At 43.4% G+C, this 15,406-nt stretch overlaps 1 protein-coding gene across 3 annotated transcripts in view; it reads right to left on the bottom strand.

The window, feature by feature from the left end:
• The window catches only part of PLCL2 (phospholipase C like 2), a 158,761-nt gene that overhangs the window by 16,386 nt on the left and 126,969 nt on the right, over positions 1-15,406 (bottom strand). The window lies entirely within an intron of this gene.

The raw sequence follows: 15,406 nt of genomic DNA, 5'->3' as shown, positions 1-15,406 counted from the left end.
GGATGGAACTAACTCGAGGTGTACTTCCTGTCGCAGCAGAGTCAGTCTGAGGTCAGATACCAAGCCAGCCTGTTCTAAAGGGGAGAGGGTAGGGGAAAGACCACAAACTCTAATCTGGTATATGTATTACGACTCTTTACTGAAACTTACAGAATCCAATTATATCTATCATCTACTGTCATTCAAAATAGTCTCTGGAGGCTCCTCATGCAGTAACATGGCAACGATCCAGGACGCGTGTGATGGCCCTTTTACTGGTTTAATCACATCATGTTTCATGGATCTTTTGCATATTCAATTGCAGTCAGTTATCCCATCTCTGGCCAATGGGAATCCTTCAGACAGGTTTCTATATCCTTTTGAAATGACCTATCAGCCTTGGCTACGTTCCTTGCTTTCTTGTATAAGATGCCCCGCCTCAGACTCGGAACACTACTCCAAGGACCCCTGGACTCTGTCAGGGGGGATGATATTTAAAGGCCACACTCTGGGTGCTAGGAGTGCTTATTGCTACTGAGTTTTCATTGTTTTCTAGGCCTTTCCATGGACAGATCTCAAACACATGTATTATTCTTTAGCAAGAATAAGATCTTGCTAAACTTCTAATTCAAATTTAAGGATACAGTGTTTTCACATATTTAAAAGAAATTTATGCTTATTTCTTATCTGTTAGGTGGAAAATCTTAATTCCTCACCACATCAACATAACTATTAATAATATGAAGGCTGAATCCAATTTAAACTCTCTTTGCATTTTTTTGTACTTAGAGTGTATCTCATTGAGAATGGATGGTAAAAATGTGTTCTGAAGTCAGGCATAATAATTCTTTCCTCTGCATGCTGATGTCACTAACAAAGTACAATTAGGTTCGTTTGTTTCGTTTCTTTTCTTTTTCACTTTGTGTGGGAACGGGGGAGTAACTTGTTGGGTTTTCCTTGAAAATATAAGCAAATACGTACATACATTCATTATCCTCTCTTTCTTGTACAAAAAGCAGCACACTCTGTACACTGTTCTGTATCTTGGCTTTGTTTTTCCCTCACATGATGACATAATAGAGATCACTCTGGGTCAATGTATAGAGTTCTTCCTCAGTCTTTTTTTTTTTTTTAAAGAAATAGCTTTTAAAAATCCTCAACTGAAGATATGTTTATTGATTTGAGAGACAGAAAGAGAGAAACATTGATTGGTTGCCTCCCACATGCTTCCAACCTGGGACTGAACCCCCCGCCTAGATTTGTGTCCTGACCAGCGATCGAACCCACAACCTTTTGGTCTACGGGACGATGCTCTAACCAACTGAGCCACCTGTCCATGGCCCACTCTTTTCTTAATAGCTTCACAGACTCCACTGTGTGGAGGGCCCAGCATTTATTTATCCAGTGCCCTACTGACGGACATGGGATTATTTCAAATCTTTTGCTATTACACATATTGTAATAGTGGTGGTGAAGTGGTTATAATTTTTATAAGACATGCCCTGTGTTCTTTTGTACCTTCTTCCTGTTAGGCTGGGCATTCCGGTTTCTCACTCTCTCTCTCTACAGCACCATTTCAGAGCGACTCTTTATATAGTAATCGACAGCAGCTTTATTCCTTAGGGGCTTTACCAGTAAGCAAAAGCTGGCACACACAGGATAAATATGGTAAATGCCAATTTTATTTTTTCTTTTTTCTATTATTTTCCCCGCCTAATAGGAAATATGGTCCTACTTCCTGTCATGCTAATAAGGCTTAAGAACCTCATTGGTTTCAAGAAAGAATGACAATGAGTAAAATTCATTACATGGTCTAGGAAACTACCACACTGACCACTCTCCTTCTTTCCAACTTCCCTTTTTTAGTGATGGTACTTAAGAGAATCCCAATTGGATTAACTACGCCCCCTCCATCCCCCTGCTGGTGACCTGGCTCAGTGGGTCGCCTCCCCTCCATGTAGTTCTGACTTTCATTGAATGTGCTTGGTTTAACACACTGCAAAACAAACAAACACACACACACCAGAAAGCAAATAAACAAAACAACCAGGCTTAGGTGGCAGTCTTGTTCTAAACCCCAGGTTTTTTGGTAGAGCATTAAACCACACACACACGCACACACGCACATACATCATTTTCCCTGCTCACATGTGGGAGTCTCCCTGGAGTGTGCAGTACTTCTCACAACATGGCCAGGTGAGGCTCTCATGGTAAGACCCCAATGTGCTGGGTTTTAATTAAGATTTAATACTGGACTTCAGCAAGATTGGGGTTTCGGGACCTAAATCATCAATACTCATGTTTATATTTCTGGCAGTCAGAAGGCACTAGATTCTTAAAAATACCACTGAGGTATAGTAGATGGAATTCATGACTGGAGTATAGGGAAGAGAAGAGATACAAGAGAATGGGGGGAGAGTAACTCTGTAAACAAGAAGATGAACAGCTGTATGGTCTTTGAGGTGCCCAGGGCGCGAACTTGTGGAGAGAAATGAAAGGGATGTTAATGTGGGACTATACCCTGCAATTGCCTGACCAGATGCAGCTTCTTCACGATGCCGTTTTTATTACAAATTGCAGAACTGGCACAAAGGTGTGATACAACACTGGGGGACTTTTCAACCACCCAGTATCTTCCTGGAAGCCTCACTGCAGCAGAGGCCGGCTGCTTCTCTTGCCTTGCTGAATATTTGATCGCTGTATCTGCGTAGAAACTTCATTTCTTTAATATGACCTTTTCTCCTTTCTTTCCTCTGACTCAAGCTGGCCTCACCCAGCCCCCTGACTCACCTGCCTCCTTCCCCTTGGCTTGTCCACACCCTTGGGCATTGAGCCCTCCGGACAAGGAGGTGCTGATCAGCATCAAACAATCTCTAGAACAAAGCCCCGGGTTAGTCGACCCCAGAGACAGAGTTTCAGTCTAGACAGTTTCCCCGTCAAACCAGAGATAACATCTAGGCCTCAGTTGTGTGTCAGCTCCAGACCCAGAAAAGCTGGGAAACCAGACAAAGGGACACCATGGCTGCCACCAGGACCAGATGCACCACTCAGCTACCCCTACCCTAGTGCTGACTGGTCAGTAGAGACCGCGACCCTGACCGTGACCCGAACTCCCTTAGTCACCATGATTAGTGGTGTTCCCCCCATGTTACCCACCCCCTGGACTCCAGGAGGAAACACAGTCAAGATGATGCAAACGATACTGATAAGGACGAAAGAGGAAAACATTTAAAGAAATGGGCATAGCTGTCTAAAAAGCTCATATTTTATGTTCATTAAAAAGTGAGACTAGACAGTTCCCTTTTTATCCTCTCTTAAAGTAGCTGCAGTCCACTAAAAGTCTACAGGGAAGTGCAAAAGGCATTATTAATAAGGTTCTTTAAAAGGGGGGCGCAAAAAAGTTGGAAAATGGAAACGCTATGTTAAAAATATAACCGCCCCCAATTTTAAAGTGACCGAGACTTTCAGTCCCTTTGTTATTTATTGCATTATTCGGCTTGCTGCACAACGTTTCTTTAAACAAATGTTTTTATAGCATTAACTTATAGACTGATCCTTGCAAACATGTTCTAATCTATCTATAGGAAGCATACGTTGACTTTATTTTTATGAAAATAAAAGGATTCTCACCTCGGCCGATGCAGCCTGAATGCACCCTTCACGCCTCCCCTGTCACACGCAAAGCCCAGGGCAAGGACTGAGGGCGCAAAACCCAGGGAAGCAAGAGGCCGCCCTCCAGGAGCTGCACCTGTGTTGCAGGGGGAACCTGCAGAGGGGCTGCAGAATTTTCCCAAGGAAACGGTAAAGAAGAACTTGAATATTGGTCTGCCTGATCCCAGCTCCCCAGGGTTTTCCAATTACCATGCGTTATTTCTCTATGAGAGCTTGAGCTCACGCCGTGGTTATGTGTGACAAGGAATTCTGCTGTGAGGGAGAACACTGTAGGGAGACTGGATAGGCACTGACCAAGTTCTAAGGGAATGGGGGGCGGAGGGGAGACAGAATGAGATTATGCATTTGAACTGGGTCAGTCCCTCCATAACAAGAAAACCTAATTACACTTCTAAGGTGCAAATTGCATTATTACCCTGAGATTAAATTGCCAGGGAACCTATTCTAACATGAGACAGGAGGTCTTTTCTGTTCTTTACATCGGCAGTGAATATAAAGAACTTGTCTGGGGTAGATGTTAAGTAATTCTCTCCCTATTTTCCAAATTATTTTCAGCAAAGAAAAATCAGCCCAATAGAAAAGTTCTTATCTTATTAAGCAACATAAAAGCAGTACTTCTTCTCCTTTCTGTGAGTCATACCATTCTGACTAAAGAGCAGAGTGAGTTTTAAAGGAGCTGGTGAATCAGGTGAGTAAAAGTTTAAGACTAAGTTACCATCTCTCCCCACCCCCCAGAGAGAAAGCAAGTTGTTTTGTGCTTTAAAACTCCTGGTTCTATAATTTCTGTTTGAGGGTGGCGGAGCTAGGAGCTAGTGGAAGGTAAAGGAATGTGGGGCTCCCGCCGTGGGGGGAGGATGCTGGGAGGAGCCCTGGGGTGGGCAGGGAGGTGGTGAAGAGCCAGGGGTGGATGAGGCAGGGAGTTCCGTAGGGGGGTTGCTCCCACAATCTAGAGAATTTAAAGGGCTGTGGCCTTGTGGCTTCAATCGCTCGTTTGAAAGAGCTTGGAGGAACGGTAATTCAGCCAAGGACTTGGGTGGGGGGAGCCTGTAAGAGGATCGTGGGGACAGGCTTCACAGAGAGGGACGCTCAAACCTCGGTGTACCAAGAACCAGGGAGGTGCATGTTTAAAAGGCAGCTTCCCTGCCAGGACTCTGATTCAGAAGGTCTGGGGTGGACCCAGACATGGACATTTCTAGCAAGCACCAGAAAATTTCCATGCGAGAGGGCCAGGGGTCACTCTGAGGAAACCAGAGCAGGAGGACGGGGAGGCGGGACTGAGCAAAGGAAAGTAATGATGGAGATGGAGAGCAAGCCCAGTAGGTGTCCAAGGGCCACGATTACAGGGACATTTCAGAAACCTAAGAATTACGATCCTGCCAACTCTGCCCCAAAAAAGGAAGAAAGCGGGGGCGGTGGGGGGCAGGGAGAGTGGTGCAGCAAGGAAGTCAAGCTCTTCTTTTGTAAATGGCCCAGCTATACAAATATTTATTTCCAAGTGACTTTATCTTGAATAAGATTTCTTTCTATGTTTTCTAGTTCCATGTTTGTTAAAAAGAATTGTAATGAAAAACTGAACTATTACCTCAGATTTCCTTTATATGTAGGTTTTTCAGAAGTTATCTGTTTCTGTAATTAGTAGTCAATCTTTATAGTATCGAGATACTAAAGGCTGCATCATTTTGGATGATGAAAGTAATTCTTGATTCATGAAGTAATAACACTAATTGGTCAGCCAATAACATTTATTGATCACACATGTGCAGGTCATTCGACCATATGCTGTGTTGAGTCCCATTAAAATCCATTATGCTGAACGCTGCAAAAAGCTACGGATTTCTAGAAGCATGGGAACAAGGTAGGGTGAGAGAACGAGCACTTACATTATCAGCTCACTGACATGCGTTTCATAAAGAAAACCGCAGCATTGTGTTCCGGAGTACAATGGCTGTGTTTAGGGCATTTGTATTGCAATAGGGCAACAGCATTAAAATGACGATGTAAGAATACGTAACAATTGCTGCTTGTGAACAATTGGTGCCAAAATAAGCTGCAGATACAACGTCAAATCAGGACTTTTGTACTAGGAAAAAGAAACTATGTGTGGGGGAGTTTGTAGGCGTACACGGACTGTACACTGTAACCTAAGAGGTTACAGAGTAAATTACAAACAACTGTGATTTAGGATGAGATTACTTACTCCCGCAAAATAAACTAAAAATAATAAATCATACAAGTTTAAATTTCTAAAACCTGAGGAACTCCATCCTGTGTTTGCACTTAAATGACTACATAGAAAACAAGAAAGTACCAGACAGCCCTAAGGTACAAGGGATTGCCCTAGTGGCTGTTACAGAACTGTGAGCAAGTACACTGGAAAGTTACATAACAAGGAAGACGGGGAAGTCTGCATCATTTCCTGCGCCTGATCTTTGCTAGCCTCAGTGTCCTAAGTGGTGTAGTAAGAATGCTGAGCCCTGATTAAAGAAAGACTATTTGTGTAGCTCCTGTCTTTGGGGGACCCCTATTTACCAGACAGAGCCTGGGATGCAGGGCGCCTGAGCAGCCAGCACTGTTCAGTTGTGACCTTAGGGTGCAGGCTGGCCTCGAAACGCCTGTGCGTATCACTTCGTTCACACACAAAACCAGCCACCTCTGGTGGCTGTTCGTCTGGTCACTGTACAGAGGTGAGCTCTACCCCCTGCCTTCCTATTACCCACAGCAGGGATTTTTAACCTCTGTCATCTCATGGCACACATAAGCCAATTACTAAAATTCTGTGATGCACACACACACATATTTGCCAATTTGACAGAAAATAGGTATAATTTTGATTCATTCACACTAGACGGCTATTGTCGTGGTGGCTGATGTGATTTTTTTATTTGACAGTCTGAGGGAAGAGAGGTCAGTGCCCTGACTAAATAGTCAGGTTCTGCGTGTTTTAAAAATTCTTGGGGCACAGCGGTTGGAAATCACAGAACTACATGGCTAACCCCACTGACGTGCAATTACGCGAAGTCCGTAGCTGACTTTGGTTGCATGTTCTTTGCTCACCAGTGATCAATGTGTCTTTTCTCTGCCTGGCTGTGTTGCCAGTATTTCAGAGTGACAGTCCCTCCACTCTGGGAGGGGGACTGTCCCTTACACAGGTGCAGTGCCCAGAAGCAGTCCTCATAGGCAGGCTTTTCATAAGGTTGGTTAAGAGAAGCCTTTACAATTTTTAAAAGGATAAGGCAATCTGAGAGAAGGATGCAAAGCAGCTTCTCTGAGCGAGTAAAAAGAACAGAACGCCGCTGCTGTCCTTCCCTCGGGCGGACGCCGCTGAGGCTGTCCCCACACCCGGCCTGTGGCCATGGTGGGGGGCGGGAGATGCAGACCAAGGCGGCTCCCCATGGCACCTCCGCTTTGTCCTCTGTGGCAGGAGGGGCTGAAACGGAGGGCTTTCCAGTGCCAAACTCACGTGCTTTTCATCGATGAATTACAGGTAAGAAAAATCTACATCCTCTTGAATGAGAATGTTATTGAAAATTTCTTTTGTGACTGTCGACAAAATCAATATTTAAAAGTTTTAGAATTACGGATTTAAGCCAAAGGAGATTTAATATTCTTACAGAATGTGTCTCTAAGCTTACAAGGCCCGACGCTGCCGGATGGGTTGACAGAGAGCTACCAGCCAGGCACTGGCGAAGAAGGAGAGGCAGGCAGGTCCTTGACGGAGTCGCTGAGGCTGCTGCCTTGTGCAAAGAACTCCCACTGCGAAAACAATCTTCAGGTTCAGGAATAGAAACCAGGACAATAATAATGAGGGACTAAGAGGTAGGATTATTTTCCTCTTTCAGGGACAAGTTCTACTTCCCTGTGTTTCCAGTATCTTCGAAAAGCTCCATCGACACATTTCCATCACAGATGTGTGTATTTTAGAGCCACATGCAGTTGTTCACATCATCTTGAAGTTAGTTGTTGAACATGAATATCTGTAGTTTTCTATTATTTAATGTCCCATCTACTAGTCTGATTGAAACGAAATGGCACTGCAAGAGCCTCGAATCAAACATGGCCTTGCCCAGGGTTTCTTTAAAGGCAAAATCAACATTTTGAGCCAGCTAGTAAGGAGGCAGGGGAAGGAAGCAGGAATCCTTGATTCTACTACAGCCTTGCCATCAGAGTAAGGCATGAGGTAACAGTCCATTCTGGCCAAAGAAACAGAAATCTCTGTTACGTTTCCGTAAACTTCATTTGAAAATCAATTGTAACTAGGGAAATAATCCTTTGAGAAGTTTGACATGTTATACAGCTGTAACGCACTATATTATTTAACAGTCAAAATACACAATATGTTTAAAGGCATTAAAGTTTGAAGGCTGCGAGCGCATCACACAGACCCAATGACGTGTACAGGCACGTGGACTGAAGCTCGTGGTAAGTGGTGTCCAGGAGGCAGAGAATGGTCGTGTCTCACACCCAGGCCTGGCTGTGTCTGCTGCAGCTGCTCATTCGCCAAAAAAATTGTCTCTGAGTCTTGACTGCTCTGTGCCAAAAACCCACAGTTGTGTTCCTCTGATTCCGTGACCCCAAATGTCTGTTCCGGGGGAAGAGCTGTGGGTTATTTTTCTTCTGGAATGTTAGCCGAGGAGAAAATCTGTTCAGATTCCTTTGTGGTAACAAGCTTGAGAGCGAGGGAGACAGAGAGCAAGTCACCAAACGGCAGAGAAAGGACGAATGGGAAACCCACACTTGGTGATCTAGGTGAGTTTGGTTCAGTGCTGGTCTTGGGGGGAATGGAGACCAGGCAGCCGGTCCACGGTGCGGGCCACATAAATCATCCGGCCTTTTGGGTTATAAGTGTAATGTTAAGCTTTAAAAATTGGTCAGGCCACACAAAAGTATATGATTTCATTTATATGTAAAGAACTGTATTTTAGAAAGCTATTGTTTCTTTCCTTCTCACTTCTCAAAAATCTAAACAACTTATAATTTTTATACAGGTAGGTGTTGATTTCATGTAATTTTCCAATTTTTGTTTTAAAATACTATATAATTTAAGTAATTTAAAAGTTTTTCTTGGAGAGACTTAAAGCGTAATGACAAAAAATGAGATGTAATGCTGATTGATACAAGTATTATGTTTTATAAAAATTAATACATGAGTCAACTTTCCAAGATGATATCATTCAATTAACATTAGTATAACTGCATACAATGGAATGTGGTGAAAAGAAATGCCCACTTCTATCAAGTTTCCTGCTTCCCACCACAGATAAACGTAGATGCAAACTAAACAGCCGTAAAAATAAAATAAAAATTGAAAAACATGCGATATATATACAATACCAAGATGAAAGAGGATTTTGCTTTGAAGGGAGGGTGTTTCAGGCAGAAACACGGCATCATTTCCTCTTCGACAAAAACGAATGCCATTTGTTCTTGCCAAACAGAAAGCAGATGACCTTTCAAACCTTCTGGTTGGGATTTTCTCTATCAACCTAAATGATATGAACCTAGAATATACCATGTAGCACATGGCTAAAAGACTTTAGAAGTATAATTTTAAAAAATACTCATTAAGAGAGACAGATTGATCTCAAACCAATATACTTAAAGATTAGTTTTTCAAGTGAAAATTTAAGTTTTTTTTTTTTAAATCACAAACACATCCAGTACAAAAATATATTTTGTGTATTGAAAATAGAAACCAAAAGCAAGGGGTAAAATTTTTCAAATGGTGACAAAAATGTGTATTTTTAATTTATTTCAAATGTCCCAAATTAGGTGCAGTGAGCTATTTCCTGGAAGATGGAATATTACATTCAGGAGGTCGATTTATCAATACTATTAAAAGTATCTCACTATAACATGGTCTGCGTGTGTCTGGCGGCATAACATCAAAGTCCCCTGAAGACAAAATGTGAACGCCTCATCATTTTTTCAACTAATTTACATATGGTCCTTGTTAAACTGCGCAGCTGTAAACTACACACTCTGCTCCGGAACTCCAGTGGTGGGAAGATTGGGTGTGCGGCCGAAATGTGGGCGTTCATTCCATAATCCCCATGGAACATGGAAATGCCTAATTAGTTTTCATATAATTCCAGTTGGTAGTCTCTTTTTCTTGGCCTTCTTCCCAAGCAATTTTTGCCTTACCAAAAGCCAAATTATTTTAAGATGGATTTTGAGCTGTTATATCCTGTCCCACATGAGGTGGAAGAGACAAACCAGGTCTCTTAAATATATCCATGAAACCCAGATGGATGACGAGATCCCCGATGCCAAATCCACAGCAGTATAATTTCTGAATGAATTATGCGAAGAAGGCCCTACTTCCTCTGCCAGCACGTCCCATCTGGGTGAATCTAGGTGAGATGAAGTTGTGTAACTTGGAGTCCCTGTGATACCTAATTACCATTCTAGACTCCTGGCCACGTGACTTACCTGGATCACAGAGGAATAATGTGTTTAGCAGGACCTTCCTCATTTCATTTCGCTGAGGGATAAAAAGGCCTTCTGCATCCCAATTATACTCAATCTATTTTTTTTTGTAACCTAGGACATCTTTGTTTGGATTGCCACTCTTAAATCAATTCTTTCCTCTCTTGGTATTTGTCTGAGAAAGATAATTTATTAGGGACTCTACTTGAATTGAGGTTCTTTAATAAAGAAATATAGCAGAATAATAAAAAAAAAAACCTTATAGGAATACCAGAGTTTCTTGAAGGCAGTTTGACCCCTTCCCTGCAGAGCATCTGCTGAGATGACCCCGAGAATTGCTACTTAAATGAAAAACGATGCTTTCAGACACTTTGGGCTCACAAAGGAAGGAGAGAGGAAGAGGTGACCAGTAAGCACTGCTGTGGGATCTGCTAACAGGACAGGTGTCCCAGGAAGGTAAAGCACCCCTAGTTTCCATTCCCTTCTTTCTTGGCATTGGGGGAATTTGACCAGTGAAAAGAACAATATAAGGAAGAAAGAACATGGTGGTACAAAGAAATGGCATTTAACAAGGAGAAATACTATCAGGAAGACCACTGACTCGGGACTCTTGAAGCAGGATGGGGTGATGGGTACAGAAGGTGGTATGGTGAGTCAGTGACTTTCTGGAGACCCGATGCTTATTTTGAAGTTTTGCCATGACTTGGACTAGTTGTCACCTTTGTGACTATTCCCTCTACCCTCCCTTTTCAGCGATGAAGGTTCCTTTCGGGGGAATCCAAGAGGGTAGACAGGCTGGCCAGCCCCTGAAGACCTCCATACTTCCTGGCTTCCCATGGCTTCACTAACTGGGTGTTAATTAAAGCACCCAGGAGAGGATGTGGTGATTCAGTGCCCTTTCCTCGAGAACCGGAAAGATGCCCGGGGCTCCAAGGGCATTAGGGGAGCCTGTCTCAGGCCCATAGGTCTCCCCTTCAGAGAGTCAGTCTCCACCTTCAAAGTCAGGCATTAATGTTCCTCCTTGAAACTCACGTGGATGGGCCTATAATTTATGTATCCCGTGCCACTCAATGGAATTACTTCTTTACTCTGGTGATCTTTTTAAGCAACTGTAATGAAGCCATTCCAAAATTAGACCGTTGATCTTCAGTCACTGTTTTAGAGCCCATGGGGCCAGCAGGGAATCATATAATCCCACGTCACTTAGGAGGAGGAAAATCAGGCAGAGAGAAGTCAAGTGACTCACCTAATATCACACAGCAAGACGTGGGAGGCACAGGGGGCACAAGAACAGGGGTCTCTGGGTCCCCGAGGGAGAACCTGTCACTTCTGTGAAACAGAGCTGGGAAACATCCTGACATAAATGAAAACAAAAGTTCCAGGCTCCCAGGTTTCCTCTTGTAAACGTTTTCAAACAGAACACTCGTGAAGTGCTTTCGGAATAAATCTTCCGGATGATTTTACGTTCACTCTGGTGGGCAACATAATGATGTGAGCAAGCCAGGTGATAGATGGTGACAGGTTACTTATCCGGTAGCGTCACCTCCTAAAAACACACTGAGACCCAAGGAGTTTGCAAAATAAAAAAGGTCTCTGAGCAATCAAGTCCAGGTCACGTAGGCTTGGCCTGACAGCCTGCCTCTTCTCCCCATATGGAAGTGCATGGAGCTCTTGTCTGCTTTTAGGGAATATAAGTCTATCAAGCTTGGTCACAGGGAGACGCCAACTGCTCAGCAGAATAGAAGCAGTAAATTAGGAAGGAAAATAGCGAGTGGAGTACAAACGGACAGTCAGCAATTCAGTACAAATTAGCAATAGGAAGTAAAATTTGAATGAGATGGAATTTAATTATTAACCCTGGAAATGGTATCTGAACGGACAGAGTAAGGCCATTGAGTGTGCAGGTTAAGGGTCCTGGGGAAATGGCCACAGTGAACAGGAGAGCAATAACAGATGCCACTCCAGGGTACCCCAAGTCATCGAAAGTTCAAATTCATTTTGGCAAAGCAATTTTAAGAAGGCAGGGATGTACAGAATCCATTATAGAAAAATTCCCATTAAACTGATTAAAATGAAGGGTAATTAAAGCTTTCATTATTTGGAAAGCCACCTTGCATCCCACTTCGCTCAGCAATGATGCAGCCCTGCCACGCATGAGACTGCCTTAGAGCTTTTAGGAAAGAAGCTTCTATTTATAAATAGATAGGTGGTGGGGGGAGGGGGGGCTGGGTTATCTTCCATTTAGAGCTTCATCTTCCCTCAGTCATTCTGAAAGAGAACCAATTCTCATGCCAGAAGAGGAACCAGGCTCTCGCGCACCCCGCCACCCAGGCACACAGACATCCTCTGGGCACTGGGCCTGCCCATACAGCCAGGGAGGTTGGCAGGGGGTGCTCGGCAGTAACCTCACCTGACACCCAACACGTCCCCCAAGCCTTGCAGGTGTGGCCCGTGTCTTCACCAGGAACATCCTCAGTCACAGATTCCTGCAGCAGCCAGTTTCTTTATTCCTTCCTTCTTTTTTTTTCTTTAATTTAGTAATTTGTTATCAGAATTCTGCATACACGTAAAGAGCCAAATAATTGCCCTAACTGCCCCTCTCCAGAAGCAGTTATAGTCAAGCCGTTTAGCTGAGTTGTCTTTCCTTTTTTGGTATTTATGTCCATATTTCTAAGTGACATGCTTATATGGTTTAGTTAGATTTTTGTTTCAAGTGTTGCCTGTTAAACTCCCATACGAAGGATGAGAATTTTGCTCTTTTTACCTTCCCTACTGTCAGGACGCAGGTACTCTCTTGGCCATCTGGGGTCTCAATGCTTCCTCGCCCAGCTTTGGGACAGCCCTCCCTTATCCCAGCCTTTACCCTAATTTCCAGTGGCATCTGGCACCACGGAGCTCTGAGCTGGTGGGGGGTGGCCTGCAGGGTAAACCAGACTGCTCACACCCCACCCACCAGCTTCAGGTTCACCTTGCCTGACTAAGCTCTGTCAATTATCATTTGTCAGCTGGTTTTAGTTTCCAAAATTTTTTGGCTCCCATTTTTTTTTGTTCTTGTGGGTTTATGCCTTAAAACAACAACAACTACAAAAACCCCAACAAACCAACAACCAAAAATCCCTCTCATTTTAATGAGGCTCAGAAGGGAAGGGAGATCAAATGCAGATGTTAATTCACCATCTTTGACAGGAAGCATGCCACTGATTTCTACTTTTTTTCCAGAAAACAAATTATTTTCCATTTAAATTCACCTGATAAAAATATCCAACTCACTGAAGCAAAGCTGTGTGAGTTTCTTTCTAAATCATCTTTCTATCCTTTATGAAACAGATCAATAAAGCAACTAAAAAGGAAATTAAAATGCAATGACACTCTGCCTTTCTGGCCATTGAGACAGAGAGAGGGAAAAAGAGAGAGAGAGAGAGAGAGAGAAAGAGAGAGAGATTGAGAGAGAGCTGGCTGCCCTGCATGTGCTCCTCACTAATCACCGACTTCACTGCTTTTTGGAAGAACAAGCATTTGTTAGATTTAGAATGAGTGTCTGAGTGTATTCAACTGTGCTCATTGATTTGTACATACTCATTCTTGTAGCCCCGACACTTCTTACCTACCTTTCTCACTCAGTGGCGGCCCAGACCCACTCACTCCACATCGCTCCTGCAGACCTAACATTTCCCGGCACTGCCCACCTCTGACTGAGCAAGGCCCCCACACCCCTGCCCTGTCCTGGTTCCCTCTTTCACTTCCTCACCCCCGAAGCTGGTGCTCTCCTAGGGCAGTAAGCACTCCCCTGCCACCTTCTCAATGGCAAACACTCCTCCTCAGAATTCCTCTCGGCATCATAGCCTTCTCTATTGTCTGAGAAGAGGAGGGGTCCCTCCCTCTTTCTAAGGTCAAGTGTGGCAAAGGTTATACTTGATTCCTTCCCTCCTCACTTCCTCATCCCTGTCCCATCTTTTCACATCTTCCTCTTTATCTCTTCACCAATCTGTCCTATTTCTGGGAACATGGTTTTCTTAACATTTCCCTTTGACTCTGACCCTCTGTGCTGCTGTATTCTCTTGTTAAGAGAGAGGTACAGAGGCTTCCCCAGCACCCACTGGGTGGTTGGTTGTCCCCTCTGCCCTCCCTGCAGTCCATCCCTTCAGGGCATTTGCCTCCATGGTCTTCTCCTGCCTGGGCTGGAGATCGCTTCTCTACCTTCCTCTCCTGCCTCATTCCCTCTTCTCAAACAGTATCGACACGCACGTTTCTACCTCCAAAAAATCAGCTGCACAGCCAGGAGTCTGAACCTGTGCCAGCTGGGTGTACTTTTCAACGTGCAACTGCAGGTGGGAGTGAAACAATTCATTTTTACTTAACTGTTTGAATGATAAGAATATAAATTAGTGCTTATCTAATAAGAATAAAAATTAGTGTCTAGAAGTTTCAAGTACTCCTGAAATAATCCTCTCCTACAGCACTTTGGTGACCTACATCTTCATTTTGTCACCGTGAGATTAAGTTATGCAAGCAAAACAGTAATCGCTTACGAAAAGTAAAATCTTATGCAAATGTTTTTAAGCCCAATACAAATTAGCAATTCTTCATATGACTAATGACTATACGCCTGTATGGTAACTAAACATGAGAAAGATCAAGTGTTTCTAAAACAAGCACTTGGACGAGGGAGGGGCTGTGCAGGCGATCAGCAGGAACTGTGAACAGAAGATAATCATTACAGATACGCTACTACAGACAATGGAATGCAGCACGGCCTTGAGCGAGGATGAGATACTGCCACCTGAGACAACAGGCGTGGACCTTGAGAATACTATGCTAAGTGAAATAAGTGGGTCAGAAAAAGCTAAGAACCATGTGATTCACTCCTATGTGGGATATGAAACTGAAACTCACAGACACAGACAACAGTATGGTGGTTACCAGCGGGAACGGGGGTGGGGGAGTAAAGGGTAAAGGGGGTCAAATATATGGTGACGGAAGATGATTCGACTCTGGGCGGTGGGCACACAACACAATATACAGATGACGTATCGTAGAATTGTACTCTTAAAACCTATAATTTTACTAACCAATTCCACCCCAATAAATTTAATTAAAAATAAAAGATAATCATTACATGTCTCTAAAGATCTTTAAAGATCTTCGCAGAGCAATGCAAACCATTACACAGTGGTTTTTCTCTGCCCTGCCACCCCAAGCAAAAATCCTTAATAGACAAGACTCTTCGGTGTTTTAAATACAAGCAAATATATCCCTTACTGAAATCAAATAGAAGAATAACATAAAGCTACATTATGTGAGAAATTATCAAACTCCATAAACCAATGAA

This window comes from Desmodus rotundus, chromosome 8, assembly GCF_022682495.2.
Source record: "Desmodus rotundus isolate HL8 chromosome 8, HLdesRot8A.1, whole genome shotgun sequence".
Taxonomy (NCBI): Eukaryota; Metazoa; Chordata; class Mammalia; order Chiroptera; family Phyllostomidae; genus Desmodus; species Desmodus rotundus.
This window is presented reverse-complemented; position numbering and strand designations above follow the sequence as displayed.